The sequence below is a fragment of the Numenius arquata genome, chromosome 1 (assembly GCF_964106895.1).
Source record: "Numenius arquata chromosome 1, bNumArq3.hap1.1, whole genome shotgun sequence".
Taxonomy (NCBI): Eukaryota; Metazoa; Chordata; class Aves; order Charadriiformes; family Scolopacidae; genus Numenius; species Numenius arquata.
The window spans coordinates 15,571,494-15,594,554 of record NC_133576.1 but is presented as its reverse complement, the minus strand read 5'-3'; the positions used below and the strand labels follow the sequence as shown (position 1 = coordinate 15,594,554).

Genomic DNA, 23,061 nt, shown 5'->3' with positions numbered 1-23,061 from the left:
TTCCCTTTTCCCAAATCTCTCTTTCCTCTGTCAGGATTTTATACAGATGCCTAGGGAAAAAGGCCTGGTATCTGACATTTAAAAAGAATCTCAGAGAGAATACACACAAAGTGCATTAAGATTTTCTCCCTGGTACTCAAAAGAGAGTGACGACTGTTTGCCCACTGCTAGGAGATTGGTCTGTATCTGAAGCTGGGATCTCTGTTTCTGCAGCTGGTACAGCCATTTCTCTCTTACATTTTACATTCCAGCTTCTAAGGTTCATTTTTTAGCCTGGGAAGAAGCCATCTTTGTTGGAAATCATAGTGGTGGAATGCAGCATTCTTCAATAAAAAACAATTTAAGTGGCAGTAATCTGGGATCTTACACATTGGGACATGACCTTGTACAGGCTATGCTTGGCTAACATTTTTAAGGCATGTTTATCAGCTATGATGTTGAGAAATTTCTATGGCTTTGGTTTTAAATGCAAATTGCTGTTGACAGAATTTAATCTAAAGTTCATGATGCAAAATACAAAATGTGAAGCTCTAAAGGTGCTTCCTTACCTTCCTTCACTCTAGTGATCCTACTCATCTCCCATTTGTTATTGTTATGTATATACATGTAATCTGTATGTACTAGACTCTGGGTCTTTGAAATAGACAGCCTGGACTCAGCTAATGGTGCTTTTAAACTTCAAGCAATAATAGTGACAAGAAGTATCATCTGGAAATTGCAAAATTCATGACCATAACCTCCCAGGCTAGGCAAGGAGGACTGTGGATTCCAAAATGATTCGGGTGTTTATACAGATATTGGGAATATACAAGAAAACTCGCTCAAGTTTCCAACACAAATCAGCCACTTGGGTCATTCTGGCCTTGATCGTTGCTGGGCTGCTTGCTCTTCTCTCTGACATATATATCATAATCTGCTGTGAAGGCCAGGGTGTAAGGCTGGGGAAGGGGCACAGAGCTGATGGCCAGCAGTAGCAGTATGACTCAGTGTGAGCACACCACTGCTTTCCTTCACACAGCCATTGACATAGGTCTTTGTCTGGCCAACAGCACAACAATGGTCTCTTCCACCCCTGCCTGCCCCCTGCGGTACCTCCTGCTGCACGGGCACAGCGGGACCACCACTGGGTGAGGGGTGGCACGGGGACACTTCGGGTAGGACAGCAGCTAAGGGAACATGTGGGGGCAGCGGGAGAGGAGCAGGCAAGGAGGTGAGGGGGCTGCCAAATGACAAGAGGCCTCAAGATAAAATCAAAAGACAGAGAGGCACGCTGCTATACCTCCCAGCACAGAACCCCTGCAATGGCTGTGGTTTCACCAGCATAGACAGGCAGAGGACTGAGACTCTTCCCACCCCAGCGACCACTGCCTGCAGGGAAGGAGTGACACGCATGAGGCGCAACAAGGGCGAAAGAAGAAACACGAGGCAGAAAGATGTTTTTTACCCTGAAGTCTCTAATGTGAAGAGGGGGCAAATATTTCTTACAGTTTCTTTAAACATCATTAGACGTGAGTTCTCACCAGCAGGGAATGAGGCCAGAACTGCTCTCACACCGACAGGGGGAAGTAGCAAAGCTGGTGTCACAGCCAGCTGAAGCAGGACCTGTTCACAACCAATGAATAAGAACTGTGTGGCACATAAGATGTACCACGGCTTGCAAGATACCTGAACATCTGCCTTTTTTCCCCTTTGGGAAGTTCTTGTGCCAACTACCACACTGAAGGTAACTCATGACCCAGAACTAAACTGAACTGGACCAACCCCAGGGAAGGGTGCAGGCGCCCCTGGGGAAGATGGTGATACACCCGCAGTGTAGGATGGGGAGGATGATGCTATCCCATTAAGCAAACAATAATCACTTCTGTTACCAGAAAGGACATAGGAAGATGGCAAAACCCTATTTCAACGTGATGCAGAGAGGAAAGCATTAATTATTTTCTAGCAACAGTATTTATTCTTGTAGCAAACTTCATAAACTGACCAGAGGTATCACTTGTAATTTGCTTGTCAACCGTGTACTTCTGAAGAAATTTCTCATGAGGGAGGGGAAAAATCCTAAATTATTAAGAACAATCCTAGGCTATGCCTTCACGTTTTTGTCTGAATCCAGTACCCACAATGGAAACCTTTGAACAGAAGGCAGCAAGGACTTCTCAGGGAAAAGCTACAGGATCAGGCCACACGTTCCCAGTAAAAAATGGCCTTTTCCTCCCCTCTTCACAATCTCATTATTCCCAAAAGATACAAAGAAAATACAAGATTGTTGGGATTTCTATAAGAAGATTTGGCAGGTTTTTCATATTTGTTTAGACTGTAAGATATAATTTGAATTTGGGGCTTGCCTCTCTCTCTCTCACTAAGAAGAAGAATGAGTTATTTGTTCTCTGAATAAGTATTTGTTATTAGTGGATCAGACATGGATAAGGTATATTATTACAACCATGTTTGTTAGGTATGATTTACATTGTTTGCTGCATATCATCTTAGGCTGTCTTTAATTTTGTTATACTTCAGGGGGTTTTTGTTTGGTTTTATGCATTTAGTCACAGTTGGTTGTGTTTTGAACTTTGAAAAAAATTAATACAAAGGAAATTAAAAAAAGAAAAAGAAAATATTTTCAAAATGATGTGGAAATCAAATCTATCCCTCAGTAATTTGATTTGTAGGAAATGGAGAGCAAAGCATTACAAAGCATTACAAACAGAATGCCTTGAAGTGCATCATAATTACTTACATGTGCAAATACATTGTCTAGGTTTAGGCATTCAGTTAATAATAGTCATAATAATTCTATGCCCTTACACAGGGTCTTTCATCCAAGCTTCTCCAGGTTCGCATAAGCAATCATTAACTAATGCTTAGCTACCCGTGAATACTCTGCTACTTGTCAGAATCGAGAAATAGGGGCAAAACTATCCAAGGTCGAGGACAAATTTTGGTTTGGTGTCAAGGTAGGAGAGAACTGCAGATGCCGGTTGCCTAACTATAGGCAGACCAGAGATGCAGAAGTTTCTAGCTGATCCTACATTTCTACAACTTACAGCTCTGTAAAAATGAAGGAGTGTAACAAATGCACACCTTCTGTTCCACAAAGTTTAAAGGCTGAAAACTGACATAATCAAATCCATGGCTCATCTTTAGTGGAGCTGTGGTATATACAAAAATATACCAATATTTTTATCAAAGCACAAAGACTGACAAATTAGCCTTGTTTGGAGCTCTTTACCAGTGTGAATGGCTCTCACTCGAGGCTCCATAAATGGTTTTCAGACCATGCATCCTTTGTGGAAATTTGGGCTGAATGTCAAAGGAATCTGGAGAAAGATACCCTATAAAGTTCAGTTGTTACAGGAAGTCCCAAACACCAATTTCATGCTTGCAGATTATTCTCACATTAATCTCTTAAATTTTAAGTACTTGAAACTCATAACAAAATTCTCAGCATGCCATATTACCCAAAAGCTTTTCCACAATTCCTGCCAGGGAACTGGATTTTATACTCTTCTACTGTTTACTTCATGCTACTTCCTAACTGCACACCTGAGTTGCTCTCTCTCTCAAGCCAAGAGAGGAACCCATGGTTTGTGTAGTCCAGGCCCTTTGCTCCTTGCTAGCCAAAACTCCATCCTTAATTTGTTCTCATGCTAGAATATATGTTCTAGAATATATGTTCTCATGCTTCACTAGATGACCAAAACCCAAGACTGCCAAATTATTTTTGCTGTTTCATTTAGCCATGCAATAATGCTAATGCTTTAAACTACTACCTGCTGAAATAGCAGTAAGTGCTGCACTGCAGTTACTGACCCACGCATGTATACAACTGCCTGTTCGAAGGATTTGACATTAACACATCCCGTTTTTGTTTAGCCTACATTTCTGCGCTCCATGTAGCTGCAACAAGAAAGCATTTCTCCATACATTTCCATTACCTGTTATGCTTTACACTAATAAAAACACTGGATATTATTTATTTGTCTGGCTGACTGACAAAGCTAGGCATCAAAGCATCATTCCGGTGTCACATACTTCAACACTCTAATCTTTCAGAACTTGTAAAGCAATCTCTTACGGCGCTTTGCTGGCTGTGAGATCACCCTGACAAACTGTGATAATGTTGGCAATCTCCAAATGGGTGTTCATTTGCAATCTTACTACAGAGGAATTGCTACATTTCCAAATTTGAGGGCTTGACATAATCTGCCTCCACAAAGCTATCAGGGTCTGTCATAAGGCTGTCTGTGACCCAGGGATTTTATGGGGTTAATATCTATCCCCAGTGCAACTTCATCCGAAGTAGTGGAATTACCTAGAGTATGACTTTATCTATCTATTTGCTTTCTTTCTCTTTATTTAAAATACCCCTTGTGCTTTGTTGTTTGTTGTTTTTGTTTTTTTTTTTTTTAAGTGCAAGCAGCATCTAGTAATTACATCTGAGTCAGGTAGGGGGGATTGCTCCTCCAAATCATAACCAGTTTCTTAGAGTTCATGCCAAACCCTCTGCTCCCCTCATCACACTTAGCGACTGAGAAACAATGCAAATGTCAGGTCAAGCTACGAAGCTATTGCCATCATCTCTTCCCTTCTGTATGCTCCCAGTACTGGCAGTCTCTGGGCTGCAGTCCACAGGATATCCACAATTATGGCCCAGATTGAGGGAGGGGTAGAAAAATGATGGTACTCTGCCAAGTATGTCAGAACCTGAACTTGATCCATTTTAAAATTGAAGCTGGGGACTGTGGGACAGCACCGTGTTCTCTATAATACATCTAAAGGAAGGAAAATAACTTATCATTTCCAAAAAATAAGAAGTCAGGGTTAGTGCAGATCTAACATAAATAACCATTTTATATTTGCCTCTGAACCTTATCTCTAACTAAAGAAATATGCTGTCTTGACACAGAAGGAAGATTTTTAAAATGCAATCAGACTGTTAAGTACCTCAAGAAAAAGTGAGACAGAGAGGGAGAGTCAGGCTTCATCATATTTATGAGGGCCACAAAACTGCCTGTGAAGTCATTTAATTTTGAAATTACTTAGGAGTCCTTTAGAAAAGCTGGGAACACAGGATGGAAACAGAAAACTAAAAAAAGTGCATCCACCATTTCAAAATAAGTTCCCTGCACAACACCCTTTCCCTGCTATCATCCCCTTAGGCAAATTTACCAGTTTGGCAGTTCCTCACAGTTAACAGAAGATCCTCCCCGAATCCTGCTCAGGGTGTGGGTGAGCCGCTGGGGCCTGGCCACGGTCGGGTCAAAAAGCCTGTGCCAGGGCACAGGCGCTCCACGTCAGCGCGGCACTGGAGCACAAGCTTAACTTTAAGCACTGGCTTGGATATTCTGCTGAGCTAATGCCGGGATGTTTTGCTACGTTTAGTACATTTTTATAAAAGAAGTTCCCTTCCTTGGATTATTCCATCTAATCAAAACAAAAATTGTTAAAGATGCACTGTACTTTGTTTGATCCTCATTTAAGCTATTTTCTGCATTTCATTCCCTGTGGAAAAGGAAACTCAGTGTCACTATCTGACCTCAGGAATAAGCACTTAGATGCAATGCTACTGGAAAATTTTTGAATCCAAATAAATTCCAAACTTGTATTCTGGCCCGAAATTACAGCAAACTTGTTCCTGCTCTCCGTGTTACTAAAACACCCGCTGCTTTTACCAGGAGCAGCAATTACCCTTGTGCTTCTTTAATCCTTCAGAAAAGCGTATGCTGCCCTGGAAGCCCAAGGTAAATGTTTTAATGTGTGTATTATTTTACTGAAGTCAGTAGGTTGCGTGGATATGAAAAGAAAAGGCTGCATGAAAAGGTAGCACAAAGATCCATGGGCTTCAAAAGGTTAAACAGCTTCACTAATACAAACACTGCAGATGGGACAGTCCTGAACACAGCAATGAAAACAGTATGTGCTTTTCCTTCCTAAAACTCCCTTCTTGAGGCCTGAAGTTTTTATTTTACAATAAGCTGAGAATTGGTGAGTAGACTTGTATACTAGTTATTATTTGACTCTTTTCGACAGAAGTCTATTTTTAGAAAAGAAAAAGTCAAAGGAAAGAGCCCTACCTCGCAGCTAGTGCCACTTCAGAAGCTTTTTTGCTAACCACAGCTGAATTATAATAATGTTTCTCCTTTTTCATGTATATTTTTTATTATTTTTAAAACGGCGAATAAGTCACTATGCAACCAAAATTTTCTGAAAAATAAAGAAAACAAACTATCCCTGGTAGACGAGTATTTACAGAAACATATTAAATTTACCATAAACAAGGGGTTTCATACCATGACAGCAACTTTTAATGTAATTTTTCTGTCATATAAACTATGTCCCTGGGGATATCCCATAAAATTAATTAGGTCAGAGAAAGAAGGAAAAGAAATCGAAAACTTATCAAAACTCCAGCAAACAATAGGTTTTAAAGATAGCAGTATCAACAGTCTAACTGTACGATTCTTCCCTCCTCTTCCTCTATTCTTCTTTCCAGGAGACCAAGATCATCAGACTGAGAATCATCTTGGCCCACCAAGATCAAGGAAATCATATAGGTTCAAGTACACAATATCTCTGAAATTGAAAATTTTGCAAGCAGTTCTGTCTTTCCAAACTACAAACTCCCTGGAAGAATTCTGAAAAATAATTTAGTAAAGATTTTCATTGTGTCAATGTGGCTTTTAAGCACAAAGCTACAATTGCAAAATCTGGGCATGATACATTCATCACAAAACACAGAAAAGCAAAGGGGAGGAGGGCAGAAGAAAACAATAAGAGTTTTAGACAAATTTTAATACTGGCCAAACTCATCCTCAAATCAAAACTCTGAAGCTTTGCCTGTTCATTAGCTTCTCTAGAGTTTAGGCAAAAAGGAATTTGCACACGTACTTTTCCTGTACCACCCTGGCTTCATTTTGTACAAGGAATAAGACTTAGCTTTTTTCACTCTTCTCAACACAGCTCACTGAATTGGAAGTGTTGATACATGTGTACAAAATCCAACACATTTTCTGATCCCATTTGGAAAACAGATGAAATTTTGCTTTTCCTGATGCCTGTGCCACCTTCCACTGTAGACTTGAGAAATAAGGGCAGAATAGGAAGACAACAAAATACAGGGCAGTAACTGAGCTGATGTTGCTTGATCATTAACAACATTAACAGACCGCACCAATAGATAACTCCGCAGTACAAATTTCATCTGGATCATGCGAGGGCAGCAGATCACACTTCTGCCAGCCCTTATACGTGTTAATGTTAGCAGTGGGGAACAAAAAATATCAGATAAGGCATGGAGCTTTCTGGTAAAAGTCAACACATCAAAATGTATTTTAAAAACTGCATCAGAGGAATGAATTTATAACGGATCCGTGCTTCGCGTTTTGAGGTGACAGAGTTCTCGATCTGGTAGAAAGTTCCCAAAGCTCAATTTACTATGTTGTCAAAATATAGCCTGAGGGGACAATCTGACTTACAGCATCTTTATGACTGGTGATGAAAGAACCTTGCTTGGCTTTTAGATCCCAAGTTTGGCTCAAGATAGTGCAGTAGAGAACAGAACATCTTTTATTTTATGCTGGGAGTTCACAGTGTTCCTCTTCAGCACAGAATTAGGTTTTACTGTATAGAATTCTCACACCCAGCTCGCTGATGGGTTAGAATTCACACCTTCAGATTTTGGGGATATACTTCACACCCTTCATTGTTACTGCTACTAAAGATACAGATTACAGTGTCCTCATGTCATTGTAGCATCTGTAACGGAAATCTTTAGAAAATTCGGGAAAAAATTGTGTCTTTTACCAAGCCACACCATGTCTTATTCAGCCTTGGAAAGACTTCAGAGTGCAGTAACCACATTAATTGGACATTATATGGACAGCCAAGTATAGCTCAGTTACTGTGCATCTTTTACTGTTCCTTGTCATGCTGTTTCAAAACACATTTCAGGTTTTAACCAGTCATATATACATATGAAAGCATTGCACAACACTGGACAATGCTACAGATCCACAGGAAATAATTGTTTCACAAACATGAAGCAATCTGCAGAAATATAGTGTGGCCCAAATCTGTTCTAAATTATCCCTATGCAAATCCATGGAAGTCAAGTAGAACCACTAACAGAACAGAACAGATCAGATAAGAGGATGTAAAAAAAAAAAATAGGGCTCTACTGTACAACTACCCACAGGCCAAAGCCTGCCATCCTGCCATCACATACATTTCCCGGCATAGCTTTACAGGAAATAAGAAAAATAAGAGTATCTGGCATTTCTAGTTCTGTCATGCACTGGAGGACACACGTCCAAGAATACATGGATTTAAATGTGTCAGCATCCTACATCACTCTTACTTCAAGAATGTTACTAATTTTTGTGGGCGGAGTCCAAGATTTTAATGCCTTATTAGCACACAGTGACTGTTTCTGTAATGCACGTCACAGGGAGCATATGTAGCAGTCCAAGGGTAGCATTTTAACTTGATTTCAAGTGATTTTCTGAATTGTAATACTCTCACAAAAGATGAAGTATTGACGCTACTAGCAGGGTATTTCACAACTTTTGTCTTCACAGTTTCATCCATTCACCTTGATTCTGACCTCCAGGATATTTATACTATTGCAGGTCTGGACTCTCCACATACAGCTGTTTCAACAAATCTCATTTTGCTCTATAATGCACAGCGTGTGACTTCAGGATTAGTATTTTCAATGCTGAAGTGAGTTACATGAGTGATGTATGCTACTCTAGGCAAAAAGCAAGACTAAGATCAGAAAATCCTTTGCCCTGCTAACTTTATCTAAGTTTCAGTCCAAATCTTCTCAAATGAATTATCTCTTTACCAAACTCGCAGGTACAGACAGATACTGTGGGTATCAGCCATGCTCCCGCTCCGATTGGATACACTGAGAAATGTATTGCCAAGGGCTTTTCGGCTATGAATCAACAGGTGGTTTAGCACTGAGATTTCTACCTGTTTGTGGTTTTCATCCTTGGTTTCAAGACAAAAAATAAGACGATACCTTTCAGTGCTGCATCTCAAGCAGGCTGTACCGAGAGCAAGGTTTCATTCCAACCAAATATCTCTCTCTCTTGCAAAGTTGAGGAAAACTGCCAACCTCTGCTGCTCTTGCCATCAACACATAATGTAGACGTTAGGAAAAGGCAAAGTAAGGGGAGAGGAGACAAAGGAAAAGAAAAACGTAAGTTTTATATAAACAACAAACTGTACATAATGACTACATCTGAGGACAACAAAATAAAAAGTACTGGCTTTAGTATAAGGAAACAAATAAACCAAACCTTGGGACAGCTTAATCTAAGAGGTTTTTTAGTTTATTGGATACAGAGAATTTTTGTTCAAATTTAGTTCCAAGAAATACAATACTTTGAAAACATACGATAAACTTAAAGGGACAACATTAAAGAAAAAAACCTATCATAGCATCAAAACAAACTACATCATTGCTCAGAGAGCAGTCTAAGCCCCTTCAACAAACACCCTGCAAAGCAGCACAAGCACTTACAACATATGCTCTTGCCTGCAAATAGCCCAGGGTGCAAGAGATGGGATTTCGTTTTTGGTTTTTAAAGCCTTCTGCACGGGCCTAACTGCCTTTGTTGAAGGTAGTGTTAACACACATCGAATGCAGTGGGAACCAAATGTGGATAACTGCATACTTTGAAAAATCACACCCAATATGTTCAACTGATGCCATCGTTCTCTGAGGACAAGTGTAGGCTATGGAATACTACAAATAATAGAGAGCAGTAGTCTAAAGTAAGCTTTTTAGAACCAAGAAAGCATATTTCGATACTTTTTCACAGATAATTGGGAATGTGCATCTTCAAAATAGTAGTCAAGAGTAGGTAAAGACTGTCTAGAGATCCTTACTGTGATAGAAGTCTTAATGCCTTTTCATAAAATAAGAGTTCTTCAAAGCAACTCTCAGCAACCATTAAGAGAACAGCCAGCGAAACTACGCTTTTCAGAATAAAGTAAGAAATGAAAGTCAGTGCCTCTCCACAGACGTAGACATAATGAGAATGACTTCAATACATCTGCTAGTAATCAAAATGGGTCCACATTCACCAGTCCATAGAAAAGTGGAATCCTAATGATCAGGGAGAAACTTTGTTTTGCCCCAATAACTGTAAAACCATTTCAGGAGGTTGTATGTACTAATTTACCTACAGAAGACGGAAATTACATGATTAGATTGTATTAAATCATCTACACTAATAAAGACTGAGGTGAAGAGAAATTGGAACTACCTTATCACAGCGATACAATCACTTGGGGGGAAAGAGGCCCCAAAATGTTCTAGTCATTTTCCCCATGAGTAGGTATTTCCACAAAAATTCACCTCTTAGATAACCAAAATGGACATTTTCCATCAACTAGCTAAAAAAAGGAAGAAAAAAAAAAAAGTAAAGAACCAGAACCAGCAGTTGAGAAATAATTGTTTTGACTTTTCTTGGGAAAAAAAGGAAAATTTTTATTTCAAGAAAAAGAGTTGCCACTGAAAAATCATTCCAATGGAAAACGCCTGGCCATGACTACAAAGTGTAGGACCACTGACCTCAGCCAGGGGAAGGAGCACGCCAAGGTCAGTGGACTGGGTCTGCCACAGTCGTCTTGCACAATCATGGGCAAAGTGCTTCCATTCTCCACGATGCTATTTCTTCTTCAGCCTTCTGCCTACGCAGACCATCCACCCTTCAGGGCAGTAACTGTCTCTCGCTGTATGTTGTATGCAGCCTACTGTAACACACGTGTTTAATGACTTTCAGCACTGCTGTAACAACAGTGTTTTTCCCTCCTACAGCAGCTAGTTCCCAATACTGAGACGAAGAGGAAAACGCAACCTATGGCTGCAACACACTGCTAATCAAACACTATTGTATACCATGGGGATGTGGCGGGGATGCCTTTTCATCGTAGAACTAATCAGAGTTTATACATGCAAAATCAGACAACCCTATAGTCCAGTTTTGTGATCTGTGTTCCAAGCTGCCAGAAATAAGGCAGGAAAGAAGGAGGGGTGGGGGGGGGGCATCTCCTGTGTTCGTAATGAAAGCAGAGAGATGACTGGACTAAGAGCTGATGAGGTTACAAGGCAACAGCAGTGCCATGAGTTGTTTGGGCTTAAAGCCAGATGTCTTGTATTTCCTTTGATTGTTTCTAAATAATTAATGGTATTAATTTAATCATGTGACCCACGCCCCCCCACCCCCCCCTTTTTAGTATTTGGCTCTGTGTACTAACACTAAATATAAAGGAGAAAAACGGGACTGTCTATAGCATACTGAATATTGATGCTGTGTGTTTGGACTGCAACAACAGCTGATAATCATATCCATAAGACTATATATCTACAGCACTCGCACAGGGTTTGCATGAAGTAGATCAAGTAGTAGCCTTCATACTCCATCCATAAACCAGCTCAACTATGGCATATGGACACTGCATGTTTGAAGTAGTAAAATAGAGGGTACAGCTCTCTCTCCACCCACACTAAGATGAACCTGCCACTACTATTTCACGTAACATTTTCTGGCAAGCTCCCAGTTTTCAGTCATGCTGGTTTGCTTGAAAGAAACACTCAGAGGAGACTCTGCTTGTCTTGCTGTTCGAACAAACAAAATAATCACGCATCTTGAGCTAATGGTCCAAAGCTTAATGAAGATCATAGAAAAGAGGCTACCCGTGATGTGAGCATTCCCTTCTGACTTAGCCACATAAGCCACTGCTGTTGGCAAAAGGAAATGGATTATGAGGATAATCAGTAACCCTGAGCTCTGGTCTAGACAAACCTTTGATTGGTACAGTAGCAGTCAGCGCACAAAGAAAACAGCAACCACCAGAGGTAAAAATTTCACTTCTCTGCAGTCTTCTACACCAGGGCACTGGTGGCAACAGCAGGGAGATCTGTGTTGTTGCACCTCTCTTGCTGGGGCTGCAAGTCTCACAGGCACCGTGTAACCTCATGGGAATATTCTGAGCGTTAGGGTTGAGTACTAGGACTGCTGAAATGTAGTAGCAGAAATCCTGAACAAATGAAGACTAATGAAAGCAGCTCCCTACTCCCTACACGTGTATGTACTCTGTAAAAATGTTTGCCCATCCTCCTACATACTACAGCATACTCTCAGCTCCTCTAGTCAAGTCTCCAGTCCTACCCATCTTATCTACCCTTTTTTCCTACCACATTTCCACTTATCTTTAATCCCATGGCACCTACTATCAGATAGTATTATAGAGGGTAGCTGTGAGGTAATGGAAGGAAGAAAGACATCTAACAGCATGGAGAAGACCTCTGCTTTGTCCACTAATGCCCCAGATTTCAGGAGGGATATGTGGCCTTCTCAGATGTCAGAGATTTCCAAAAACGCGCACAAAGCTAACCTCATCAAAGAATACCTGTGAGGAGTCAGAGACAGCTTGGTCAAGTCTCTTATCTTACATTTTATCCATGGCTCCCTATCTGATTGACATTCTGGCAGCTAGACTATCGGATCAAGACTGGCATTAGTGCTCTCTACAGTTACTATACTTCAGTCAAGGGAAGTGAATGCTGAAGAGTTCACCACTAGAAAGCCAGCTCCTAATCTTCAGGGACTTAACAGTCAAGGGATAGCAATCCTACAGGCATCATTCTCTACCACTAACTCACCAAGCCAGTTGGGTTCATAGGCAGAAGTCCATTTCATTACAGAAAGATCATATGGAACATACACCCAAGCCTTTCAACCGGGACTGGGGCAGAGCCAAAATCAGCATCAGCCCTGCACACAGCAGAGAACATCACCTGAAAGGATGTTCCCTGCCAAAGCACAGGCTGTGGTACTGCAGAGTGAGTGGCAGAGTGCTCTGGGTATCAGAACTCAGGCTATGGGGCTATTCTGCAAGAAAGGAGCAGAATGAATACCACACTGACTATGCTGGGATGAAAACATCTCACCCTGTACTATCAATGTTTCTCTAACAAGGTCATAAGGTTGAATAACATCATGGGTTTATTTCTCATGGACATATGTAAATGGAGAAAACACTAAATAATACTGGTTACAACAAAAAGAGGAAGAGTAACACAGACAAACTTAAAGTCACTCCTTCAGTTCCTACCAGCTACCTACAAAGACTAGCAACACCTACATAAGCAAGAAGCACATCAGGAACACCTCATGCCAGAGAATCCCCCCTTGGAAGTCGTTCACAGAAAATGGGCACTGTGGTTCTGAACTGGAACAAAAGGAAACCGCTTCAAGATAGTAATGATCACATAGCAATGACTAAATTGTTTGTAAAGTAGAAACACTGGAAATAGACAACAATACAGCTGAAGAGTGTGTGAGTCGCAGCACTTCACAAACAGCCCCCGTACTTATCTGCTTGTTTTTCAGGATTTTGGGGGGTGGTGGTAGAGTGAGAGGACGGCATTTTTCCTGTGGCGACAAGGATCTCTGAAAGTGTATACGTGTCAGACTTTGCTGAGAATGTCTCTTTTGTTCCTTCTTCTGCTTTATTTCCCTTTAATGATAGCTTTGCAGTGAATCCCATTTGTGAGTTGCTCAAATAAATGCAAATTTTATCTTGTAAGCAATACCCTCCAAAATACTACTATAGCTGAAAATAAAAATGTTAAGAGCTAAAAGGCACTGGGTCTTCCCCAGTGCCCTCATCTCCCCAGTGCACTGGACTGCTTGCTATTATTATATATGGAGTACCAGGGAGGGTACTTGGTATTATAAATATGTACTGTATTGAAATATATAGCCCAAGTCCCCAGGGCCCAACATTCTAATTAGAATTACAGTTGTGCAAATAACTGATTTATTTGGCTAGCTGACCGAACTGAGAAGACGGAAAGGAAAAAAAAAAAACAAACCAAACCCCACCTAGTTATTTAACAAAATGGTCTAGTATTTGGCTTGTGTTCGATAAATTTGAATTAAAATTGACTTTGTTTCAAAAAAAAACAACACAGAAACCTTGTTTAGAAATATCAAAGCAAAACCTTTTGGCTTTCCAAAACATTTCTTTTACATCTTTTCTCAGTTTATTTTTTTCCACAGTTTTGGCTAACCTGTATCCGAGGCAAGCAGTTTTCAGCAAATAAAACATTTAACAGTTTTACCCAGTTCTAAATCTAAGGGCTGAACTGTGAGTTGACTGTTTCCTGACTTAATGAAAGAAGAGCAGGGAGGCAGGGGATCTACATTCTCTTCTTGGTTCAGCCCCTGTCTTTGTGTCCGAGGTGAGTTATTATTTCGTTTCTTTATGGTTGTCTCTCTGTCCACACTTTGTCTCTGCCGTCTCTGAGCTTGTTGGGGTTAGATGCACCTCCTACAGCGTGTCTGTACAGTGCCCAACACAATAGACTGCTCATCTCAACTGGGTCCTATATGATTTAGTATAATATAAATAACTGCTCAACTGCAGTGAAATCTCTTTTTAATGCCAATAGTTTCACTTGCATATATTTAGCAGCCCATCATGGGAACATCGGCTTCTTTTTTAATTAATTACTTATTAATAGAGGTAAAATATGAACGGACGACAAGTCTAGATTTTTCCTGCTTCATCAATTTCAGTGCTCAAAGAAAGCATCTCGTTTACAGCTAAAAGGAACCAACAGGGACACGTACTGAATGAAGCCTGAAACCCAAGATCCCCTCAGCACATTTGTACCCCCATTATTTGGGGACAAATCCTCTCATCCCTCCAGGGAAGGAAAGGTAGCTGGATTGAAAGAGCTGGTTAGTGGAAAGCCTCACGGGCAAACTCCAGATTCTCTGTGCAGGGCTTTAGGCACACAATTGTCACCGGTAAGAATGGGAAATGCAAGTTCAACGTCTGCACAGAGGTGGAGACAGCCTGTGAGGCTGAAGGGAAGAGGTCTGCCTGCCTCCGTTTTGAAGACGCCTGGCATCTCGCAAGTCCAACTTGCTTAATCAAAATACAACTTCAGAGCTCCTTAGAAAATAAACATCACAGAAATAGAAACTAATGAAACGTTACAAACTCCTCAACTTCGATGTGCAGCAGTCGGGGCCGGGGGTGGGGAGGTTTCTCAGAGCACACATGGCTGTCACTGACAATAAAGTCAGTCACGTTTTTAAAACACTGGGGACAGAGTTGCAAATGTGCCCCATTATGCTTTGAGATGTGCTCCCTGGGTACAAAAGGTGCGTGGGTTATGGAAAGCTCGTGTGTTACTTTGCTGAGACTGTAAAAGGCAGCACAAAGTACAGACTGAGAAAGAGCAACCGTAGAGTACACGGGGTAATTATTGTTACTGTATGGGCCTGATCCTGGGTGCCTCAGCTATCCTGGCATCCCACCGCAGCTTTAACCCCACGCCACTTTTCTCCATCCTTGGGGCTGCTGCTGTCTAGGCGACACGGCTGCTGTTTCACAGCCCCCATGGCTGCACCTTGCCCCCTGCCTCCTGCAAGGGTGCTGCCAGAGGAGGACAGACCACACCGGGCACTGCCAAGGCGACCACACTCTGGCCAAGGGCAGCATTTGCAGTTGGCCATTCCCCTCCACGTATGAGTGCCCTCACGCCATGCAAAAGGAGCAATTATTATGATTAAAAATAAAGCCTCCTCCCTGTTGATTGTCTGTACTTATTGGCCATTGCTGCCATCTAGCCAGACGCATCTCCAATATTCACAGAAGCCTTGAGCCTGTTTATTTTCCCTTTGCTGCTTGGCCTGAAGCAGGGATAAATGCATCCCTTGTTACTCACTGCCTCTGCGGAGACATTTGTAAACTTTCACAGAGGTTCTCCTTTTTATCCAACAGGTGATAAAATACTGTATAACTGCAGGTGCTCTGGGGACACAAACAGGAAAATGGAGATCAGATGCAGCTGTAGTTGGAGTAGGGGAAAAATCAAGATAAAGGCAGTAGATATGAGTGCTAAAAAGAGCACAGAAATGATTGAGAAAGGGTAGTTAGCTATTTTTGTTGTGTCTTACTTTTGCAAGGTAGCTCTAACAGAATAATTTTGTCTCTTTTGTTATCATGCCAAATTTTTGCAGGTGTTACCAAGAGAAGGTTGGAAGTCTATTGAAAAAAAAGTTTCTGAATGTTATTGGAAAAGGATTAAGAAGTTGTTGACTCAAGCTAGCACTGAAGAATGTGCTGGAGGTCACGGCTGACGGGCTGGACTTGTGAAGTAGGAATGATAAGGAAGTGGTTTCAGAGAGCTTCTGATTTCAGATTTATTCTTCTAAGAATTTATTCCCAAAATTCAATCAGGAAAATGTGAGGGCTCACTCTGCACCCATCCCTTCATCTCCTTTTTATATATATAGCATAAAAATAGGGTAAAAAAAAAAAAAAAAAGAATATTCTAAGGAGATTTAGAAATGGAAACATTCAGATGCAGTTTCATGGCCCGCTTTCTGCCTACAATTCAGCTCTAAAAAGCCAATCTAAACTTCCAGACACTGTGGCCATTCACTTCTCTAGACAACCTGGTTTCAGAGCCATAGATCCAGTAACACAACAAGCAAGAGGTAAAGTAAAACGGGTAAAGAGAAAATAGACATGACTGCATGATAAAAGACACTGATTGCTCTCTGGCCATAATGTTTCAACCAAATAGATGGGGGGGGGACACACATGACACAGCAATAAACGTCAGTGAATCCACATTTCTTTTACTGTACTTCCTATTCCACCAGGGGAAAGAAGAAAAAATTGTGTTTTGCTTCCCTGATTTTTGTTTTTTCCACTGAAAAGGGAAGTTTCATGGATAATCTAGACTAATATTCAGCTGTGAATCCAATTTATGCAGTGGGATAGGATTAAAAAAAGGAACAGAAGGTCTGGATTCTGAACCTGCTCTAACAGTTTTGATTTGAATTCAACCCAAGTCTTGAAATGGCTTGTTTTCCACTTCTGGTTTGGAGCTGGTTGAAATATTGCCACAGTAGCACTTCCTGTAAAATTTTTGTCCAAGATTCTCATTATTTGGAACTAAACTCTAAAGATTTTGGCACCATGAAATCCAAACAAAACTCTGTTCCTGACTCAACTGGCCCAGGAGTCAACCCGAGCTTAATCTGGTTCTGGGTCCAAATCCAGCTTCAGCCCATTTCCATTGTTACATAGATTATGCCATAATACCACCTCTAGCCTCAGGATTTATGATGCCTCCTCGCAGGATGCATATTTGTGTGTAAATACATAAATCACATCAGATAAACAAAGAAGACATGCCAGAAAACAGGAGGGGAGGGAAGAGGAGAGATACCTACCAAGCAGTTTGTCTCTAAAGTGTTGCCAGTTGTGAAAGGACTTGACGTGCTAATATCCGCTCATTCAGACTCTTACAGACATGCTAAGAGCGTGACGGCTGGCAGGCAGTGCATTTAAGTGCTGTTACTGAGGCCCCCAAATATTGACAGAGTGCCAGACTCTGAGAAACTATTGATGTATGCAGCCGGCCGCTGCTCCAGACACCTCTCAGACAGAGTCTTTAAATGTCACAGATTAATGAATTTTCATGAAACGGAGAATGAGAGAAAGAATTAAAAAAAAAAAAAAACATCCCACAGCACCAACATGAAAGCATCTTTTATCCCTACACAAAATTCTGCCCTCAAGCTTCAAGATTCCTAATAGATTTTAACAGATTGTAAATCGGCAGGAGATATGGGGTGGAGGAGGTTAGACCCTCTAGATCTTGCAGAGCATCCTCAAACAAAACCAATACATGAGATGTTCATTTTTACAGAAAGACAATGAGGGTCAAGGGCCACTCAGATCTCAGTTTCTTTTTAACCAAACCCATGAGTTACAAAGCTTAAGGGGTAGAATTGCTTAAATGGTTTTTATCTGAAGTACAAATGGGGCCAAACTGCAAAGTTCAGCTGTTGACTTTGAACGACCCTAACCTTAGAGCCATTCAGATAGACAGCTGTACTTAGACCCTCTCTTAGTATTTGATGTTGTGCTTGATCTTATCCAAGAAATTGCCAAAGTTATGATATAACATTTTTATGCCATCAGATAAACCAAGTATGCTGATTATTTCTCTTTTTTCATTTATATCAGTGAACTCAAATATGTATGAAAGAACTTCAAATATCATTAAAATGTAATAATGCAAAATGCAGTTGGAGCGTAAATGACAAATCTATGCATAAGACATCACTTAAAGAGGAAGGAAGTGAAGGGATGATGTAGATGATGTATGCAGAGGTAAAAATGGGCCATTTATATCCAACTGTGTTAAAAACACGGCTTCAGCAAGCCTGTCTGCACACAGTTACTCGGAAGCGGGGCTCCACAAGCCATTTGCTCCCTTGTTCCCAGAGGCACAGGCACTGACTCCCACAAGGCTCAACCACCCTCACCGCTCCTGGGCTGTCCCACAGGATTTCTCTTCCATGCAATGACACCGAGCAGGGTGAGCACCAACACACCCAGCTCCTGGCCATCTGCCTCCTTCCCCCTCTAAACCACAGCCATTAGACAATGCTGATAGAGAAAGGGAAGCTGCCACCACCACAATGGCCAGGCCTGTCGCAGGAAAATTTGGGAAAGCTGAGAGCATTCTGACAAGCAAAGGGAGTGCTGTAAGAAAAGCCAAGCAGCAAGACCCTGTCCGTGGCACTGTAAGAACCTGTGGTTCTCCACTTACATTTTCGCTGGAGGAAAGTCAACATTCTTCACTAAAAACTGTTCCCCTAAGTTCTCTCTGTCTCTGGCCACACAAAGCTTTGCTGACCACAGCAGTTATAAAATCTCACTGTAAGAATAGAGACTAGCATGAGCTTCAAGAGGCGCTTGTTTTTACATCATCTTGTCAGTCAGATTATTTGTGACTACCTCTGCTAAAGCAAAAAAAAATTTTTTTCAAAAAGCAAAGCTACCTTTTTGACTGCAAAGCCAAGTGAAAACAGTCTGACAGTAACATCCAGCTCCTGATGACACAGAAATCTTTGGTTTTCAAAAGTCAACATGCTTCTGTAGGTTGGCACATGTGGCAATCAACTGTGTCATGGACTACAACAGTCAGTCATTTGTGTTATCCACTTCTGTCACCACCCAAAAAATGTCTTCCCTACCACCACACATCCCATGACCACAAGAGTTGCAGGAGGGTCTTTAACACCATTATCCATTACCCTTGACTCTACAAATGATCTGGATGAAGTAGCAAGTAGCGATCCTCTGCAGACAGACAGAGAGAAGACAAAGCACAGGTGTGTGTAAAAGTGACACAAATGACTGATTAAGTACATGAGAAGGCAAAATGTCAAAGCCTCTCTATTCTGAGAACAATCTCTCTACAAACAAAAAAAAATCAATATAGATTTTCACACAGGGAACTATTTTACACATCATTGCAAACCTACTTTGGAACACTCAGTACTTTTTCTTTAGGACTTTTAAAGAGCCTGTCTAACATTACTGCCCCTTCTGGCCTACTAGTTCTCCTCACACACCCCTTTTCCTGTCTCCTTTCCTCCTCCCTCTCTCTTTTTAAAAAATAGTAACTGTATATCACAAAACATCAACTCAGCAATTCGTTCAGTCCAGTAGCACATCTTCAGCAAAGGCCAGCACTGGTTGTACTGATGGAAACTGTAAAAAACCTCAGTATTCCCCTTCTACAAAAGCGTTCGCTTATACGTCAGTGGAGATTGGCTTCGGTCTAAAGACTGAAGTGGAGCATCGGGTGGGATGATCCCTGAAGCACACATAAAAGCCCATGTGCCCAAGCCATGAAGTTGTTCCTCACAAGGGCCGATTACCTGGACTTTCTGCAATACTGACATGGTCCTTTGGGTCACTTCATGTCCTGAGTACGTGCTAGGGCACCACAGCCTCATCAGAGAGCCCACTTGACACATCTCTCCCCAAGAGCGTGGCATGTACCCTGAGGTAATGCAAACACCGTCTCCTCCAAGATCGCCTCGCGCGGCCGCCAGTAACAAAAAATTTCTTGGTAGATTTGTCATTTTTCCAGAGGAACAGAAAAGGAAGCTAAAATTTCTAAAACGTAGCAAAAATATAAGCAAGCATGTTGGGAAGGGAGCAAGTTGGGCAATTTTCTAACACACTGCAAGGCTAGGACACTTTTTTTTTCCAATGAGCCTTTGGCATTTTAACTAAATGAAGGGACTGAGTTAGAAGACACAACAAAGTCTTATGACTTGTCTGAAGTTATGCAACAGCCTTCTCTCCCTGTCTTCTTTTGCAAATACTAGAATAGCTAAGTCTTGTCCCCGTTCTCTTTGCATACCAACGTTACAACAGTCATTTCAGTTCCATAAATTCTGCACCACCTCCAAGACTGAGATAACAGAGGTGGGCAAAAATTTGGAAGAACTGGAAGTATTAATGGTTACACAAAATTTATCATAGAATTGAATAAAATAGAAAAAAAGAGAATAGAACAGAATAGAATATAGACACAAATTAGCAATTGCAAGGGAATGAATAGGAACAAAGGTATTACAGAATTAAAATTATTAGGTCTGAAAGGGACCTTGGAAGTTCCCGAGCTCAACCTCCTTCACCTGATTTAGGATAGCATCAAAGGCCATCTCCTTTGTGTCTTCCAGTCTCTTTGGCTGTCACCGTACACTTTCCATGAATTAATTATTTTTTTGTAGTCATTTCTGATTACTCTTGTCTCTCTTCCATCTTTTTCTTTCCTTTCCTCTGCATGCGTGTGCATACATCACAGATCACAACCTGCTTGCACACCCCCCTGCTTGTTAAAAGTCCCACCTCTTCTGCTGACTTACTGCACTCTTAATCAAAAGGGCAGGAGGAAGCCGCCAGGATTCATTCTTCCCCCTCTCTCCTTCTCTCTCCCTCTCTTTTTTCAAATGGCACAAATGTCAAACTTTCTAAAAGGATGTTTGGCATAGCTGAGTTCAGTCATGTAACGTACAAAGTCGGTATGATCAAAAAGTTGCAGGGCTGCCCACTGCTAAAGAAGAGGGAAAAAAAAAGGAAACGGGGATCTCTTCTGAAGTGTGAAAGAATGCATGAGCCAACTGTTGCCACTGGAAACACCATGTCTATTAGCAGCAGCGGTGGGTCTGAAACACGAAAACCGAGGTCCGGATTCCAGCTTCTCCGAAATTTGAGGCTGTTCTGATCCCATTGTCCATCCGTGAAGAAACAGGGAGAGACGCTTCTATGGAACCGAAAACTTTTATTCTCTGTGATTTGTATTGTTATATGGAAAATGACTGTATCTACATGGAAATAATAGCAGTTGTTTTTATAGTCAAAGTTGCTGAAACTAATCAGATAGAATGCACATTCACATATCAAAAATATATGGCCTCTTTGGTGTTTTTATACCGCTACCTCTCACCATAGTTTTTTTAACTCTTATTCTACCCACCACTGAAAAGGAGGACATATTATTCCTCCCTTCTATATAACTAAGATAGTTATGATTTTGTGTGGCAACTGCTTTGCAATTGTAGGGCTCTTCATGATTGCTACACTGCACGCTCGCATCTTCCTTTACATTTCTGATGCAATGCTTCTGGTTTTATTCAGCCATCCTATTTGGTCGACTTTGCTGAGTCCCTGTGAAAATGTTTGTGTCTTCTTACCCAATGTCAACATTAGAGAACACCCCAGCTATACCACCGGCTCCTGCAAAATGCCTGCACTTACAGTGGACTGAAAACTGGTGGTCAGAATACTCAGCCAGAAGAATCCCTCCATGAGCTGAGACAGAATTTCCCTGCCAGAAGATAACCCCCAAAATGTAGACGGAAAAGCTCATCGTCAATATCCATTTAATAGAAAAATCTTAATTATAGATAGCTTTCAGTCCCAGAACAGTAGACAGGAACTTGAGATTAATTCCCCCTATGACAAAGTATGTGAACAATAACCAGAATTTGTAATCAATACCCAGAGGAGAGAACATCCAAATTGTAACAGGGATTTGGGATTCATTCCCAGAGGGCGTAATATATGATTTGGAACAGGTAGACTGGGATTAATTTTTGATTATGAAATATTTGAACAGCAATTTTCAACTTTTAATGAAGAGAGGATGTGGACACCACAATTAATATAATTTCTAAGTCTCTCCATCATATTTCAAGACACAGATGACAGATCACAAACAGCTGTTCGGGTCATACACAAGTTAATGTGGGAGTGCCACCTAAAGGAAAGTGCACTAGGATGGGACTCTGGAGAGAGGCAGGCAAAGACCAGAGTTGCACTTTCCCCATTTCTAATAAAACTTGCTTATTACAAATTCTGCATTAGAAGTAATTATTCTGTGTTTGCTGACTTTACATGGGTAATTGTGAGTCAGAAAACACCAGTATGGGAACATGGCTTTTCTCTTACACAGGGAAAAAATATAAAGGTGTTCAAAGGAGAAATAATTCTCACTCTGAAGGAAAATTTCAAAATAGGAGTGCGCAAGGTAAAATATACAGAACGTCACCATGTCCTGAGGGGAGCATACAATCCAAGTTTCCAAAGTTCCTTAGAATATAATAAAACAGCTAATTATTTGCCTAGAATAAAGATAACAAGTGAGCTGTGAATCTTATCCTTTCCTGTTAGTTTCTACAAAATAATTTTCTTTATGTTTTCCTCACAAGCCAATGAGTAATTTTAATGATTATGAGCTGCATCTGTAGTTGTGTAAGACAAGGCAAATTTCCTCTATCTGCATATTTTACCATTTATGAGTTAATGTAACAAATTGATGTTTCAGGATGCAGGTTGATCATCACAGGGGTCAGAAAACCTGGCCTCCACGTCCAGTGTTTAGTATGCAGTATCCAGAAGGAAAATCTCTTGCCCCAAAACAACTGATGGTAGTTGCTTCCGAAGCAGGACTAAAGATGAGATAAAGCAAAAGCCTGTTTCAGCTCAAGAAATACTTTAGTCCTAATTTATCTTTTCGACCTTGTAAAATATTTTAAAAGATGCTCTTTGTGAAATTGAAGATTTACCTCCTCCATTTTAGGCCTGCTGTGTAAAACTTTTGGGTCTTTCTCTAAAAAGAGACAAGCTGGGGTTCCCTGTGGGGCC

The 23,061-nt window shown here is 41.0% G+C and overlaps 1 protein-coding gene across 1 annotated transcript in view; it reads right to left on the bottom strand.

Annotated features, from left to right (window-relative positions):
- ZBTB20 (zinc finger and BTB domain containing 20) overlaps positions 1-9,128 on the bottom strand; it is a 168,375-nt gene extending 159,247 nt beyond the window's left edge. The window contains exon 1 of the mRNA XM_074148599.1: positions 9,023-9,128. The gene's annotated coding sequence lies outside the window, so the exon portion shown is untranslated. The remainder of the gene's footprint in view (positions 1-9,022) is intronic.
- Between the last annotated feature and the right edge of the window lie 13,933 nt (positions 9,129-23,061).